Source organism: Micropterus dolomieu, linkage group LG07, assembly GCF_021292245.1.
Source record: "Micropterus dolomieu isolate WLL.071019.BEF.003 ecotype Adirondacks linkage group LG07, ASM2129224v1, whole genome shotgun sequence".
Taxonomy (NCBI): domain Eukaryota; kingdom Metazoa; phylum Chordata; class Actinopteri; order Centrarchiformes; family Centrarchidae; genus Micropterus; species Micropterus dolomieu.
The window spans coordinates 20,859,124-20,867,995 of NC_060156.1; the positions used below are offsets into that span (position 1 = coordinate 20,859,124).

General features: G+C 37.9%; 1 protein-coding gene across 1 annotated transcript in view; it reads left to right on the forward strand.

The window, feature by feature from the left end:
- The window catches only part of plekhm3 (pleckstrin homology domain containing, family M, member 3), a 49,152-nt gene extending 44,624 nt beyond the window's left edge, over positions 1–4,528 (forward strand). Inside the window, exon 10 of the transcript XR_006825663.1 lies at positions 4,410–4,528. The gene's annotated coding sequence lies outside the window, so the exon portion shown is untranslated. The remainder of the gene's footprint in view (positions 1–4,409) is intronic.
- The last annotated feature ends 4,344 nt before the right edge of the window (positions 4,529–8,872 follow it).

Consider the following 8,872-nt stretch of genomic DNA (forward strand, 5'->3'; position numbering starts at 1 on the left):
TGTGTGTGTGTGTGTGTGTGTGTGTGTGTGTGTGTGTGTGTACCGTTTAACACACGCACACACCTGTGCTAAGCCCCCTTTGTTTTACTGTAAAGAGCAGGGAGCAAACCAACTGAAGAACTGCTGCATCAGGCTTTTTGGACTGAACTACTTGTATTTTAGTGAAACATCACACTTCAAGGTCATCCTCGGCCGTCTTCATCCCTTTGCCACATCACTTTCACTTATTCAAGGGGTTAAAACTGTAAAATCACAGCTGGAACATTTTGGTGGTTTATCATTACCAGCGTCTTCCGCCTGCTATTAAACTCGGTCATGCTTAAGTTTAGTCAATGACCAGAAGTTTGGTAATTGATTTATTGAACCACCGAAACGTTCACTGAATGTGAAGATTAGCTTTTGGTTTTGAACTGTTGGTCAAACTAAATAAGCAAACTGAAAATGTCTCCTCTGCCTCTGGGAACATGTGATCTTTGTTTAGAGACTTAAAAAATAGATGATTAATACATGATGAAAATAATCATTAGCCCTACTCATGTTAAATACTCTACCCCAAGCCATTTCAGTATGAAACTCACACACTGAAGCCTTGAAACATGGCTGTAAAATGTTTGTAGTCTTTACAGAGAACAGCAGCTGTTGTCAACTTGGATTCATGTCAGTTACAATTAATCAAATATTAAAGGGTACGTTCACATGTTTTCAAGTCTCTTAAAACAGTAGCTATGTGCTCATGAGCAGTGAAACAGGTTTTACTTGCTGTAATCTTCCCTCCTGTTCATACTGTCCTTTAAAAGATCCCTTTCTTAAGCGATTTCAATGTAAGTGATGGGGACAAAATCCAGACATGGAGGCTTCAGTCTCAAGTCAGGTTTCCATCCACATATAGCGCAAATTTTAACTGACAATCAGCAAGAGAAAATGCAAATGAATGCATCCACTACCATTATGTGAATATTCGAAGTTTATGCTTTGAGCTGAATCTCTATTCAGGTGCCATTAAATATTGCAGAAGAAGGCACAATGAGATGATGCACCTCATGATTTATTTTCATTACACTTCCACTAACTTTTCCACCTCAGCCAAGCGTAAAACTATTTGTGATTTTTCAGCGTTTTCATTAAGATTTTTTTAATGCACAAACTGAAAATGTGCATTGGAAACGCACCTTAGTCAGTCGTTGAGTAATTCAGTTTGGTCATTTTTCAAGCAAAAACGTCAATCGTTTGTTTCCAGCTCTTTAAATTTGAGAATTACCTGCTTTTCCGTGTCTCCCTTTACAGTAAAGTTTTTAACTATTGGTTTGACAGAAAAGTTATTTGAAGACTTTAAACTTTAAGAAATTGTGATGCATGTAATTTTTTACTAGCGGTTAATCTGTTCTACAAGTCAAAGAAATGAAAAGATACTAAAATGATTGTTACTTGCCCCAGTAAAGTTATTTAGTGGTCATTATTCCACAACAGCGACATCGCCCCTGTTTGTACAGCGTTACCCAGTCAGACCAGAAACTGCAGCTTCACTCTCATAAGTTCCTGTGGATGTTTGATTGTTTTTAATTTTTTAATTAAATCAACCGTGACATTTTGTCGCCTTTTCAAATCCATCCAAACTGACCACAACTGCTGCTGTTTGTATTTTAGATTTTGCTTCTTCACAAACATTATACAGTCATATTGAAGTCCTCAGGAGGAGCATTTGATTTGATTTTGGATTCACTTGGGATGTAACTGGAGCCATTAGTTTGGGGTGTTTAACCAAATAATAAACATAATAATTATAAATATTAGCTGTGACTGAGTATATAAATCCCTCCATCCTTTAACTGTCAGGTGTCTTTCCCCTTGTCTTTAATTAAACTGCATTATTTAACTTGTAGATGTGGAGTGAAAGATCTTTTTAAACTCTTCGATTTCACTCATTTTATCAGTGTTTTTTTTTTATTTTATCTAAAATGTAAACAGACTTGATTTAAAAGGGAGTTTGCCTAAGCACATTTTTCTTCCCTCTATCAGTCTAACTGTAAAGTCACGGGCAATAATATACTGTACACTGTTATCCTCTAATTGTTGCCTTTTATCTTCTCTCTTCCTCTGTGATTCCACTTCTTGTTGTGCTTTATTCATGCAGAATCTATCAAACATGATAGCAGCTTTAGCTTTTAGTATCTCTATGCAACCTAGATGGCCTTTTATAACCCACTGCTTTCATGTGTAAAGAAACACTTCGGTTTACGTTTTCACTCCCGCACCAGCTGTGTTTCCATCCTGTTTCAAGGCAAATTTTACTAAAATGTTGATATAATACATGTTAGTCAGGTAATTTAATGTTTTTTTTTTTTCTACAAAAATAAAAAATACAGATCTACTCCATTCAGATATGAAAACCTTTTTGGAAAGAAAGAGTACATGCTGCCTCCGTCGTTTAAAGCCGAACTCCCTGATTTTGTAACAGTGTCCAGCTATTAGCTGATGTTTAAGTTTCTAAATATTCATAACAATCTTGGAGACAAATTTTATTTTTGGGCATCATAACAAAGTCATGGATTGCAGCTTTACAGTCTGATAGCAGAATTTGTCATCATTTGGATGGAAATGTAGCTGCTTTTTCTTCCTTCTTTGTTTCTGAGAAACTGAAGTCTCAGTGTGCCGGACTCATATCTTTATTTCAGTATTAATTCTTCGCTCATCTGTCCACTTTTTGTCCTCTTTTTCAGCTTGTTTGAGCCATAAAAACAACAAATAACTTTAAATAAGCTGCCTGTCTGTTTATTTGGGAATATGTACTGTTGTGAAAAGGAGACTGTAGACTGAAACTAAAAAAAAAAAAAAACAAACAAAAAAAACAGTGCAGTTTTAAATATGGTAGGAAAAATGCACTGATGTGTCAGTTAATTACATTCCTTTTGAAGGTCATGCTTGCAGCCATGTTTACTTTATTATTGGCTGCATTAAAAACTAATGAAAAGGCTGTAGATCTTTTGGTTGAAGTATTTTTGATTTTGACTGTGTGAAGTTTTGTTTATTTATTCAGTGGTTTTTTCATTTGTGTACTACGGAGCCCGGCAGGTTTCAGGGCTCTTTTTTTCCTGTGTCCTGTGAATCGAGTTCTGCACAGAGCTAGATTAAATTCACGTTTGGTCTGAATGCCGCATTCACCATACCATTACTACAGCTGTATGAACCCAAAGTAAACATTTTGCTGTGATTAAATAGCAATAACTACAACATGATGCAGATTTGTTAAACATATGAATTCATTCTTTGTCAGGTCTGTCAGCAAGACAGCAGGACAACAACTTCTAAAATGTTTGTTTTCTGAATGGACTAAATATCTAAGATAAGATAAATCAACGTTGTGATCCCAAAAACTAAAGTAAAAAGCTAATTTAATAAAAGCAGTTTACTCCGAGCTCCTCCCGCGAGCAAACGGCGTAGTTGTCAGAGCACAATCCAGTCCGCCTACGGGTGTTTATTTGTCCAATAGCTGCAGCGCTGCTCCCTGCTCCTCTCCCCAGAGTTTAGTAGCTCTCTGCCGGCCAGCAGATTTTCAATCGCCCGCTCTGCTTGGCCCTCTCCACACATTGCTCTGAAGCCATCGGTGACGTGTGGACAATCTCAACGCTGATAGGCTGTCACGACTCAGCGTCATGCAACTTTCTCGCTTGAGTTGAATATTTTCAACTCACGCCGTCGCGTTGCTTCTAATTTGTCAGTAATTATTTGACATACCAACACTGAAGAAAGTTGCATATTAAACATACTGTACCAGGACAAATAGTTTCTATTGTTACAGTATGTTAACGTTTATTCAAAAGCCAAATTACTCATTTGTGCTCCCAAATTAAAAAAAAGATCCCCAATACCTGCTGGGCTGTAGTTTGCTAATACAGCAGCTGTCTGGAAGACCTGTGCATCTGATTACTTTTATTCATTTCATGGCTTGTTTTATGCAACATGTTTGGTTTGTTCATTCGTACAGCTTGAAAGAGCAGTTTTGTGTTTAGTTGATTTTTATTCATTTATTTGTTTTTACAGCCTTTCCTACAATTTTGCCCATTTGTTTCCATCAGGATTTGACTGCTAAGTTATGTTATCTTTTCACTGTAGTGTAACTTAAACATCTAAAATGAAACCTTGAGGCCATTTTATGTGTGAAGATTAGCGTCCGGGACGAGTACATTGAACTGTGTTTACGGGTTGTCACATCAGAGCAGGTGTGTTTTTGAGTACACGACTGGAAATGTTCTTATGTTTCAGGCACATTATGATCATCGCAGTGTGTTTTACTTGACGGGTTTGGAGGAGAATATATTGTACAGTATTTAAACATAGTAACTGGACTGAAATTCTTCTCTATTTGCACTTTTTAAGTTATTGTTTTTAATCACGGTTTCTTTTCGTTGCAGCCAAACTCGTATGCAAGTACAGGGAGTTGATTTTTATCAACCCCTCCTCTTGTCTGGTTTTGTTCAAATTTGTCTGCTAGCCACTGATGCCAATAAAGACAAACTTATTAATAGTGAAAGTGTTTGAATCCTGCATGGAGAAATGTTCATGTTTTTTTGTCTGAGGACATTTTGGTTTGACTTCCTTTCATATCTGCTGCTTTTATCTTCCTTTGTCCAGATTTATCTAAGCTAAATACAACAGTATTGGCTTGCATTGGTGAGCTAACAGCGCTAGCTACAAATGGAACCTGTGTACAGTATTTAATATCTCTGCAAATGGTATGAGCAGTGGTGGAAAGCAACTACATTCTCAAGTACTGTACTCAACTACAAATTTGAGGTACCTGTACTTCACTTGGATATTTTACTTTACATCATCTCAATAGGAAAAATTGTACCTTTTACTTCACTATATTTATCTGATAGCTTTAGTAGTTACTTTACTAATGAAGCTTTTTCCACACAAAACATATGAAGAGTTTATAAAATGTGATGTTTTGATATGAATTAAAATACCCAATTGCTTATACAAGTACCGCTGAAATGATTAGTCAGTTGACAGAAAAGTAAAACTAATATTATTTTGAAGTCCATTCTCATGCAAAATGTAATGGTTCCAGCTTCACAAATTAATTATTTTAATAATTTTAATGAAGTGTTAATGTTGAATTGGTTGGACTAAACAAAGCATTGTGAAGGTGTCACTTTGTGCTCTAGGTAATTGTTAAAGAATCTCACTATTTTCCACATTTAACTTTTTTTTTTTTTTACAAACAATAATGGAGAAAATACTAAGCAGATGAATTCATAATGAAAAAAAGTATTAGTTATTACTTGCAACAGTACGTTTACAGTATGGTATTAGTACTTTTACTTGGGTAAAGGATCTGAATACTTCATCCACCACTGGGTATGAATGAACATACTGAGCATATGAATGGACGACAGACTAGGGAATTAAGCAGGAGTGACTTGAAAAGTTATAATTCATGTTTGAACCAACTATTTATCCCCATAAAACTGGATTCAAACTGAGGACAACTAAAGGAACAACGTGGCACAATTTTCGACAGCAGATGGAGTTTGTCTTAATTTTATTCTCAATTTAAGCCTCAATATGGACAGGAAGTAATTAAAAAGCTCAGAAAAACTACTACAGCAAACTCCACCTGCAGAGGAAGATCTTTGTTAAGATCAAAAGTTCTGGATCAGCTGCTAATGGACCTGGTGGTGAGATTGTTTCGTCAATTGTAATAAACAAGACGCATTATTCCCAGGCAGGAGGACAAATCGCTGCCACAACTGAATGAAGTCATTGCTTTCCTCAGCACTTACTGTGAAAACTGCAAAACATTCTGGATGTGTGCTGAACACCTCTTGCTTCGCACTGGCATCCACGTCAACCTGCAACACTGAACAAAACAGCTGCACTTGGAGATTTGAATCCATACTGCATCCTTGGCTCTCCATACAGATCTGTAACAAAAGGAAATTAGTTAGAATCGCACCTTCATCACACAGGTATGTAAAAGGTCCCATAAAATCTTATTATTTAAATAAGAGTTTGGGGCAGATTATTACACAGTGAGGAATCAGTCTTAAGTAACATAATAGACTATTAGTTACGCAGAGCAAGTTAAATCTGATGCAGAAAGGTGGGATTGTTGAAAAATTTGGGATGGCTTTATTCACTGGACTACAATGGTGCAGCATGAGACACTACAGAAGATGAAATGTTTTTCAGGAAGTTCATGTGTCCCTTTCATAGGTCTCAAGAACTATTAAATGGATTCTGATGAAATTTTGTACATTGCCCCCGGCGGATGAACCCTAATAACTTTGGTGAGCCCCTGATGAGTTTTGGTGCCACCATGACCATTTGGTAATCCTCTGACTTCTTCTAGCAACAACATAAACTTTGGTTTATGACAAAAGTTTCACCATCCACAAACTTTCCTGGTCAGGTAGCAAGTAGTTCTTTATGACACTACCTCTCAGATTTGTCTTGTAACCTTTGGATGGGCGAGACCTCTAAGTTGGAAACCACTGGACTAAGGTACCTAACTGTAGTAGTTAAAACAGGCTGCACCTCGACCAGCCACAATAGTGAAATTGCTGCTCGACATCGACGCATCAGCAATTTTGGAACATATCAGCTATTGTCTCAACAATTTATCCAGCCAATGTTTTGGGGCTTCTGGTGTAGCCAGCAGATCTCAGTGCCAAGACTTCCTCTTCTGCGCCCTGGTCATTGTTTACTGTCCGATTGGCAATCTCGGAACACGAGCGATTTGAATGCAGACAAATTTATAAAAAGATTGCATTCTGGGCATTGTCTTGCGCCTCTTTCGCTCTCTACATTGATTGTTTACTTGCATGCAACCAAAGCCTACTCATACGTGATTGGTCAATTCTGGCCTCTAATACCAAAATCTTGTCCCTTGTCAACATATTCTGTATCCATATGCAGAATCTGTTTATAGAGATGAATGCATCAGCAACAATAAAATGATCAGGCACAGGTGCCATTTCATCTTTTACCAACCTAGAACTTTTACCTTACTTTCAGAACATTTTGTTGACAGTACGTTTCAACAGATCACATCACAATCTTTTTTCCAATTTTTATGAAATTTGAGTGAAGATTGTATGATGTGATTGAAAGCGCCACAACAGCCACTAAATGGACCTTTTGGTATGATTGTTTTGTAAACTACTGGTTCCAAGGACAAGAATGAACTTTCAAACAAGATCGTTTGCTGAGATGCAGATGGTTGTCAGTTTCTGAGCTCAGCCTCAAACTGAGCTGAGAGAAAAACAGACTCATGTGAATAAAGGTGTGTGTAAACCTGCCTGAGTGAATACGCATATTGTCTGAGAGAGCAGGGAGCTCAGAGGCTGAATCATTTAGCCTGTGATGTATGTTGAGCAGTGGGCAAATTGAAGCTGAGTGTCGACCGCGCTTAATTGTCATCGCCAATTAGTGCATTGTGGGACGCCCACAATGGATGAACTGTAGCGAGTAGAACGAAGTCCTTTGTGCTTCTCCAATGGCCCGCGGGCCAGTCAAGACTCATTTAGGACCTGAACAACGACGGAGCAGAAATGCCAACGAAAATGAAAACAAAAGACAGTTTAAGGAGAAAAAGAGGACGGAGGAAAGAAAAAGACTGGAGGAGGAGGGGGAAGGTGGACAACGGTCACAGAGGAGTGAAGGACTGGGCCTCTGCTCTCCCAACATGAGGGGAGGGTGTATGGCTTTGACACACACACACCCCCCAACATTTGGCAAGCTGCTACACAAAAGCTGGCAGGGCCCCAGTGTTCCCAGTGACCTGGTTGTTCAGAGGCTCGTTTGGCCTCATCGAAGCTTTCAGCAGGTTTGAGCAGAGCAGATTGTCTGTTTGCTTTTGTCAGTGTTTAAAGGGTAGATCCACCGTTTTCTGTGCAAATCCTTATTAAAATGTGTTTTTCCACCAATCACAATTAAGCTTAAAACAACTTCCTCGCCAGGTTTTAGTACAGTCCAAACAGGGAATCATTAAAAACCCGGAAGCAGCATAAATGTGTTTTTTTTTTTTTGCAGGCAGAACTAAAGCCAGTACTTATTACCCCACAAGAACCACAACAATCAAAAAAATAACAACCACCAAACTCTGAGTATTTAAGAAAATACATGTAAAAATACATTCCATTTAACTGTTAAAATAAACATTGTTTAAAATGATATCTCCAACATGGTCCAATTCCAGTTTTCTCTACACAGGCAGGAGCTATCAGAATCAGCATTAACATGATCTCTGTGTCCTGAATGGTAGCGACTGCCCTGCTCACAGGATAACCTGTCATGTTTCAGTGTTCTGATACAAAGAGAATTAGTCAATTATTGACATTTGATTTGATTTCATTTATTGCCAAACAGTTTCTTCACTTTCCTCTATTTTATAACATTGCAAAGTCAATTCTGTGTTGCTGTCCAAAGTATTAGCGACTGACAACTTGATGTTAATTTTCACTATTTTCTGACATTAACAGATCTTAAAAACAATGGCTTAATTGACTGATTGCTACTGTACTGGAAGATGAACAAAATAATCAATCCAACCTGGCAAAAATCACTTTCATTTTTATTAGGGGGGGACATGACAAAGTTTATTGTGGGCTTCGTGTTTTGAAAGTCAGGTTAATCTTTGTTTTTGAAGCCACAAATTCTCTGGTTACAGAACATTATCATGTAAATATACCTGTAGTATATAACATGATGCAGGTGATAACTTACTGATTGGCTTTTAAATCAATGAACCCAATGGTGCCAATTATTTTCAGGAAAGAACTGACTGTATTTTATGCCAATAAAGCTGATTTGAATTTTGGGGGGGGGGGGGGGGGGGGGGGGGGGGGGGGGGGGGGGGGGGGGAGGG